At 34.8% G+C, this 9,203-nt stretch overlaps 2 pseudogenes; one reads left to right on the forward strand and one right to left on the reverse strand.

Moving 5' to 3' along the window:
- The first annotated feature begins 1,939 nt into the window (after nucleotides 1-1,939).
- LOC128173288 (uncharacterized) lies at nucleotides 1,940-5,084 on the forward strand (annotated as a pseudogene).
- A 488-nt stretch (nucleotides 5,085-5,572) lies between these two features.
- On the reverse strand, nucleotides 5,573-7,259 carry LOC128174609 (uncharacterized; annotated as a pseudogene).
- Nucleotides 7,260-9,203: the final 1,944 nt, after the last annotated feature.

Below are 9,203 nucleotides of genomic sequence, written 5' to 3' on the forward strand. Positions count from 1 at the left end.
TACGCAATATATATACATCGATATTCTAAACATTTGTTTTTAATATTGTATTTGTGATCATGAATAGACTTTTTTTAAGCAATTGTCTGAAGAGTAAGTAAATCTTAAATAGATAATAAACATTGATCAAATATAATAGAAAGAGATTATTTCTAAACGAGTTGATAAGGAGCTCGGGCTCATTTGAGGGGTTTATATCCCACTTGATTTTGATAACACAAACTTTGAAACACACGCGTTAAGTAGAACAAAAACATTTTTTTACATTTATAACAAGCGTCTGAGGTCTTCTATCATATCTATGTCCATTTGCTCACTGTAATTTGTAATTTTTCTTTTCTTTTCACAACGTTATTGTGGTGAATGGTTGGCCGTTATCTATGCTTTATTTAAAATGTACATCAAACGAATTACAGGGCATTGCAGGAGACCAATGGGGCTGTTATTTCCAGTTCTCAAATTTGAGCTGTACTGGTACCACCAGGTGGTTCCGAATGGTTTATACATTTTGTTCAGAAGACGCGTTTATATTTCTTATCCAGGCTAAAGTTACTGCCTCCGAAGTTATCAATGCCTCTAAAATTGATACATTAATCATCTTGATATTAATTAAAGTATGTCGATTATCTATTATACTACTATATTAAAATAATATACTCGAATTTTTGGGCTTTAATACCGAGAAATCTGAATAGTACTGTCTTTGCTTTAAATATTTTAAACATCATTGGTACTTGGGGATTACCAATTTGGTTTTATATTTTCTCAATCAAGCTTTGCTAATTAATAATCAACGAAAATTCCTTTTAAAAATCCGGATATCATCTGAATTCTTTGGATGTTACAATCTTGCGCATGTGCATTACTTTCACGCTAAATCACGGGAGGCTCTTTAGATTATGTTAACACAAAATCAAATTTGCACGGATAAACTTAGAAACAATAATACAAATACGTGTAAATTTTCATTGAACATTTGTCATAAAGTCTGTTCCTCAAAGGAAATACGTGACGAAACTCTAACTCAGTGCATTTAATACGAAAATTCCGAGAGTCCCAAATGTCAGCATGCTGTGAAAATTCGAAGCAAGTAAACGTTGGTGAAAAAGTGGTTAACTCTTTATTAATATAAAATAATTTTTTAGCTGAAAGGAATTTACAGCCTCAAAATGGTTTGTTATGAACATTTATCTGCTATTTTCAATGCAGCTTCATTAATTTTCTCAAAAATTGTTTCAAAGCAATTCTACAATTTTTTGCTACATAACCGGTATATCGGAGGCATTTTAACTGTTGTGAATGCCTGTCCTGAGACACAGTTAGATTATTTAAACTAAGCAGAGTTTAATGAAATAAATAGCATTATTGTAGGCTGAAAGCTCGATGTATCTTTTTCGTAAATGTTCGGTATCATAAGCAATGTCAACCCGTGCACGCTCTTCTCAAAGTCTAGTAGAGTCAAATATATTATCTGTTTGAGTACTCTCAGTATTTTGATAAATTTCCTTACCGGCCGTTCGCCTTTACTGGCTTAATGGCTGCTCTAAATGGCTGCTAACTTCGGCATGGTTATCAGCCTATCAATGGAGTAAACCTTTTATAATTTTGGTTCCATCATTAATTCTGGGTGATGCACTTGTATACCCAGTAGTTTGTAGTAGGGGAAAACCGTCAATGTAAGTATAATTCATGAACAATATCGAGTCTACAGTGGTAGATACCAGTTAAAATGTTTTTGCGGACTAGAATATTTATATCTGGCAAAAACGTGAAGAACGAAAACATTTGGTCTATTCGACTGGTTGATTTTGTGAAACGGAAAAATGATTACACCTATATATATTCGACTAGAATTTTCTGATGAGCAACAAAAAACCGTTGAGAACGAATCTCATCAGAGAAAACAGCGCGATTAGTATTACCACGTGACAAGTTCAACATGGCTGAGCATAAGTCGTGAGTACAGAATCTGTTTTTTGTTTTTGTTTTAATTTTGTTTGCATCATGTTGATCTTAAATAAACCTTAGTAGCGTTAAAGATATATCAATTTGCAATGAAAATGAAAGCCTGTATGCACTATATGCGCAAACTCAGGTTCGACGGCTTCATTTATATACGTGTGTCACTAAGGCAGCTGATATGTGCACATGTAATGAGGTGTCAGTCGGCCACGGTCGGCTACCCAGAGGTTGTATCATTGCACACTTACGGCACGCTTGTATTTAAATGTATTTACTTTTTAAGCCCGTTTGCATATGTTAGTACATGTAAAGAAATAATTCTATTGATTTATCTCATGTGATCGTCTGTCAGCTGTCTGTGTCAACGTTCGATCCCGTTTAAAAAAAACTAAAGTATATTTTTATGTAGGTACTGGACACAAGTTCACTTGAAGTATTCTGATTGACTCGAAATTGTTCAAGTACTGGATGCCCCAACAATTAGGTGGCTAGAAAATGGAGGTAGGTCTTTTTTATAGCTAATAAAATAAATTAATTAAGTTTAAGATTTACATAGGTTTTTTCATTTACATTAGTACTTTAAATGATAATGAACTATGTTAATTTAATGGGTAGCTGTAAAATGATTATAATATGGTACCATTCATTTCAAAAAACAATTTACATCTGGTATTGTCACTTTACTCTCCTCTGATATTCTTTTAAACAGCATTGCAAACCCTGCAAAGTGGTGTAGTGAAGTTTATTTACATGTTTGAACTGAATGTGAATTTAGCATACTTTTTTTTCCAAGTGTATATAGGAGAGCAACCATTTCTTTGAGTGGGGGGGGGGGGGGGTGTAGATTTTGGGAAAAATAATTTTTACTTGAAAATGTTGAAAAGAATACTATGTTCTTCACTGGCATGAAAATAAATAATCTGACTTGAGTAATTTTGCCAATTTTACTCCCCTCAGAATCAAATGCCTCTTAACTGCAGCATTCGTTTAATTGCTATTAATTTATTGTAGGAATCAATCATGATTTACATACTTCAGGCTACATAATTTCAGCTTTTATTATTTGGTACAATGTATTTACATGCATTAAAAATGATATAAATTACAAACGCTTTTGCTCACAGATGAAGAATTGCTTCAACAAATACGCAGAAACTTAGAGGATTGTGGACAAGCAACACAGACCCAGCCTGCATGCATTGAAGAAGAAAATGTAGAATATGAAGACGATCAGGCACCAAACAGTAAGATGTTGTGTATTAATATGGTAGATCATGAAAAAGCCATGATATATCTGCATTTTGTTGTGTGAATTTCTATCCAGTTTAGTATATTTAGTTGGCAGGGACAGATTTGAACAAAATGATCATATATATCAAACTATATTGCCTGTGTTCTTAATTTCATATACTCAATGAATGAATTTATAGCAGGAAAGCAGCATAGAATTAAATTTAAAAACAAATATGATAAATACAGAGTTTTTATCTGCCTTTTGTACAAACAGTTGTATCCAGTTTATTCTGAAATGACTGAAATTTCGTAATGGACAAAACTGTATTAGTCTCTTGATTACAGACAGATTTAAACAGTTTTAAAAAAAAAATTCATGCAGATCCAAAGGAAGAGGGTATTAACTGTTACATTTAAAAAATAATAAACTTGTAAAGGCAGTCTTGAAATCTATTCAGCAGCTAGATTTGTAGTGCAATATACATTACATCTTTTTTCCATAATAGGTGATCTTGAAGACAATCAACCAGTTTCATGGAGCAGAGATGCCACAGAGCTTTTGATAAGCTTATATGAAGATTACGAACAAGAATTAGAAGATCCGAGGAAAAAAAAGAAGGATACTTGGAAAAAGATAACAGCAGCACTAAATGAAGCAGGGTACAAATATGTTCAAAATAAAGTGGAAGGCAAGTGGAGAAGCCTGCTGGCATCGCACAAAGATCTGTCTCTGAACAAGAAGAAAACTGGCCAGAAGAGGAAGACATTCCAGTACTTTGAGAAAATTGATAACATAATATCAAAACGCCATGATATCAACACTCCCTTTACTTCAGGGTCTAGTTTGAAAAATCAGAAGGAAGCCAAATTCAGCACAAAACAACTAGATAAAAACATGATCGGTTGCACGTCGATTAGTTGCACGATACAAACAGATGAGGACAGTTCCACCATGAGTACCAGTGACAGCGGAAAAATGCAAATGGAATTACCGAAACTTTGAGTAAAACTACCACTGCACGACGAAGACGTGAAAACAGGAAGATGAATTATGAAAAAAAATCAGGTAACGTGTTGGTCAAATATTTTAAAGAAATTGAAAAGCAGAGAAAAGAAGAATATAAGGAAAGGGAAAGAAAACGCGACCAACGCGCTCAGGAGAAAAATGATATAATGAGAGAATTGTTGGAAATAATGAAAAAATCTAATTAAGATTTAAGTATCGTAAAGTAATTTACTTTTTTATTTCAGATTACATTTCGAAATTGCCTCATCACAGTTTGGAAAAAAAATTCATGCATGTCAAAAACATTGATCATTACTGCAAATTATATGAGGTTTGATCATTACTGCAAATTATATGAGGTTTGCAAAGAATTTAGGAATGTGATATATTTCAAAAGAACAGCTTTTATTGTCCATCTTGATGCTTTGACAGAGAAAAGTGGGTTAAAATTTCTGCTGAATTTAAAGAAGCTGACCATTACAGCAATGAACAGTTTTCAAGAGATAGCTCTTTTACGTGTTGTTGACCTTTTTCTTGAATTTGAATTCCAGAATTTAGAAGTTCTTGTACTGAAAAAATTTCCTCTGGAAAACTCCTTGTTTTCAGCACTGCAGCTCTTTCACATGTTCAGTTATCAGTATTGCAGTTTGTGTCTTGTGATAAGGTTACTGTAGGACAACTGAAATGTGTTCTTGAACAGATCAAACATTGAAATACTGTGACATTCAGTGCAATTTAGAAAGTGTTTTACATAAATGTGTTTGCAGAATTAGCCAATCATTTAGTTTGGGAAGTAAAATTAAGTGTGAATAATCTAAAAGCAGTTCCCTCCAATCTTTTGAGGTTCACACGGTCGGCTTACAGAGCTACAATTGTGACCTAAATTGCAATTTTCCTGAATAATTGTACACTGATTAATAGGGGTTGTTGTGATCAATTAGAATTAAAACAGAGAACTTATTTCTTGGTAGGAAGAGGTTCTTTCAATAATAGGTGCGTGCTGTAATTTGACATGATGTAAAATTGCAATGTGGTGATCTGTCATTATTTTAATTTTGCTACCTGAAAGTCCCAGAAATATTCTGTATTTAAACTCGGGAAGATGTATTTTTTTTGGTGGACTTTCAAATATTTTTTATTTATGGTTATCACTATATACATTTGCTTTGTTTTGTGCCATGAATTAGTTTATTGCAGATGTGCATTGTTTCATTGTTATATTTTTGACTCAGGAAGAGCGATTTCTCTTTTTATTTTGTTATTAAAGAATAAAGTTGAACTACGTGTAATTGTTTTTATTATTCATAAAAAATAAACAAATTTCTCATAAACACAAATCTTGCATGGGATCATAAGTGAGGGATTCGGACTCTAGATATGTGATAATGCTCTTGCAATTTAAAGTCTTTTGAGTGACCCTCTGTTTATCAAGGCCTGGTCGTATTCACCTGCACTGGGCATGACTTGAGGGACTTGTTCATCTGTCATCATATCCTGGAAATCATCATTGTTTAGGATGCATATATAGTGTAATATACACCCTGTCACTATAGTTTTTACAATTAATTTTGTATCATTTTGATCAAGGTACTTTAATCTGGTAAATCGTCCTTTTAGTAAACCAAACGCACGTTCGACTGTACTGCGAATGCTGCTGTGGGTGTAATTATAATGTGTTTGGACTTCAGTAAGATGCCCATTGTCTCTTAAAAGGCTTTAACAACCATGAAAGATTCGGATAAGCTGAGTCACCTAACAAATGACCATCTCCACATAACTCTGGTCCATTTTCAAACAATTTTGAATGGCAAAAAACTCGCGCCTCATGGCCCTTTCCTGGGAAACCAGCACAAATGTCAAAAAAGCGAAGATCTTCTCGTACAACAGCTTGCAGTACTATTGAATAATAATCTTTACGGTTGTAATAGTCAATTCCCCTTTCTGATGCTCTTTTAATTGGAATATGTGTGCCACCAATGAATCCAATAATGCCAGAAAAACCTCTAAGTTCAAAATACATATCCTTGATTTCTTGCATTTCTGGAGGTGTGGGCCACAGAATAACTGCATCTCATAAATAGTCATTAATAAAAGTTATGAAATTGTGTATTGCGTATAAAGCTGTGCTTTCACTTGTTCCAAACCGATCTGCAATGGAATGCAATGCAATGAGAAATTCCCTACTTTTACTTTCATTTTCAGAGTTTTTCAATACACACGCATTTTGCCGGAAAACGAATCTGACTTCAAAACACGAAATTTTAACAGGAAAGAGACAATTTAATGAGCTTTCATTCAAGAGGTCCCTCGTTGCTGAACGAAAATTAGGGTCGGAGCTATGAACCCTAACGTTAACATTACCGCCTATGGAAAATGCATTAGTGGACTATACCCAACTGCATGAGCAGAAAAAAATTACCCCCCCCCCCTCCAAAAAAATAACCCTGGAAAGTACATATATATGTAATATTCTAGGCTTTTTCTTACTAGGCTGAACTTTCTTAGGTTACAGAAGTCTCCTGGCCCTATGCTGTAGAGCGTGAGGGGTCAAATGGCTACTTAACACTAGGGCCTTCAGTTCCGAAGACTTCCCAACATATGACGTTTGAGGGAAAGGAGCCTGCTTCAAAGACGAATGAGTTTCCTTTTTCATCTTTACTGCCTCTCGTCCCTCAGGAAAGTGCATCATGTACTTCCGAAATTTTTGTTTGTTGATTGTCTGTTCTTTTGGTTGCTCCTTGCTGGATTCTGCCTCCAATACCATTTTCATGACCAGCCATCCCGCATATCCAAGGCAATTTTCCAGAATCCAGCTAAAAGTTTGGCCTCTATAAGTACCAAACAGAAGTTCATGTTGCCCCAGTACATCAACTTCATTGCTGGTTACTCCATGCTGCTGGCGAATTCGTCTAAAGGCAATGGCTCTGACATGTTCACCCGTCTTCGGTTTCCCCCAGTATCCCCTTGCCTTGTTCTCTCTGGCAATAGAGACTACAGCTGGTGTGTCTGATAAGTTCAGCTTTCCATTGCCATACTTTCTGAAATTTGGGGTCCTCATGCTACAAGAAAACAAAGTAAATTTAATTTGAAAATAATTTGATTCCTGATAAAATAAATTTATATCAAATCAATAATTATCATTACTCAAAAAAGTCCAATAAAAACGAATTGAAGCACACTTCATTTAATGCACCACAGTACAAAATGCAATAAAGCGTATGGTTTAGGGTAAGGATACTGTGGAATCATTTAATTTCGTGGGGGTCAATTTTCGTGGAATGCGGGATTTTTGCTTGTTCGTGGGGTTGTAATTTTGTGAACGAGTCAGTTTTCATTGTCAGTAGGTAAACCAAACCTTTTATAATAAGTTTTCGTTTCGCGTATCTACACGTCTTTTCGTCCAAGGTAACGTTCTCGGGTGTATGAAATACCTGAATGCGGTGAAGCATGAATAGTGCTCTCGGCCTTATATAGGGAGTGTGTAGCGATGAGCAGAACAATAGAAATCGACAACTAATATGATTCAGGGTTTGAGTTGTCAAATCCAGATTGTTAAAAAATTTGAGTTCATCAGTAAAATTTGTTTTAAATACAAAACGTATTCATAAAAAGAATTCTTATTGACATAACAGTCGATTTTTTTTTGTCGATTTGTTCGTGGGGTTGTAATTTTGTGAACGAGTCAGTTTTCATTGTCAGTAGGTAAACCAAACCTTTTATAATAAGTTTTCGTTGATGTAAATTCGTGGACAAGGACTACCCACTAATACCACAAAAACTGAGCCACCACGAATTCTAATGATTCCACAGTATTTAAACAAGAGGCCCATGGGCCACATTGCATACCTGAAACAACTGTATTGTACCTCTATCGCACATGCTTTGAATGTGAACAAAACTTCTGAAAAGCCTTTCAAGCCTCAAAATATTTGAACATGTTACTAACCGAGTTCACATCCCAATAAATTTGTTAACAAGCTGTACATTTAAGATGGCTTACTACACCTGGAAATAGTTTCTCAAATCAGCAGAATATTACTTGATTTGGATAGTAAACCTGAGGTAGATTCAAACTCATAATCTGTTGTTCACAAGCCCGCTAATTTAACCGCTAAGCTATGGTGATAGTCAACACAATCTTTTAATAAAAGCAATTTCAACAGAACATTTAAACGCAATCTAAAGACATAGTCGCCTAAAAATGATAAGTCTCGGTGTAGTGAGGTACTTAACATTCATTATGCAAACAACTTATTTCTCAACCTACAAAACTCTTAGATTTCTTCTACTCTAACTTATCTTACAAATAAAACTCACGCAAAATACAACGATGTATACCGATGGAATTTTACACAAAATTGACGATCACTCTGATAACGATCGGGGTGCAAATTTATGCAATTTTTACGCAAGTTTTGCACACTTACCGAAATAAAAAGGTCGATCTGCATATCTATGTATAATTTGAACTGCTCGATATTACAATTGCATAGGTAATTTGGCCTAAGGACCTTTAGATCTCCGACTGTCACTGTCTCTTGCTAGCAGAGAATGGGGTCACTGACGTCAGACTCTAGCCTTCAATCTTGGAAGGGGCTAGCGTTCTGATTGGTCAATTCTTGATGGAATCTTGGAAGGACTGAGGGCTGTGATTGGTTGCAGCTTCCAAGATTTTTATAGCAAAGATTGCTTGGAATGGAGCGCTATCTGGCCACCGGCGTACAAATCAGTCTGACCGTCATATTACCAAAGATGTTTTTGCATTGATATTGCTAGAAATTACAATTGACACAGTGATCATAACATATTCATTCTTCATGCAGTAGCTAAAGATTTTAGCAATCAACTCTGTTGTAACATTTCAGTAAAGTGCATGGCCAGTACTTTAAATATTATGTTTAGCAAAGATCATGAAAACATACCTGCACTTGTAAAATATTTTTTACTGATGTCGTTAATTCTACATTGTAATCTCATATAAAGCACAAACCAGATGAAAAAA

The sequence above is a fragment of the Crassostrea angulata genome, chromosome 2, assembly GCF_025612915.1.
Source record: "Crassostrea angulata isolate pt1a10 chromosome 2, ASM2561291v2, whole genome shotgun sequence".
In the NCBI taxonomy this organism is placed as follows: Eukaryota; Metazoa; Mollusca; class Bivalvia; order Ostreida; family Ostreidae; genus Magallana; species Magallana angulata.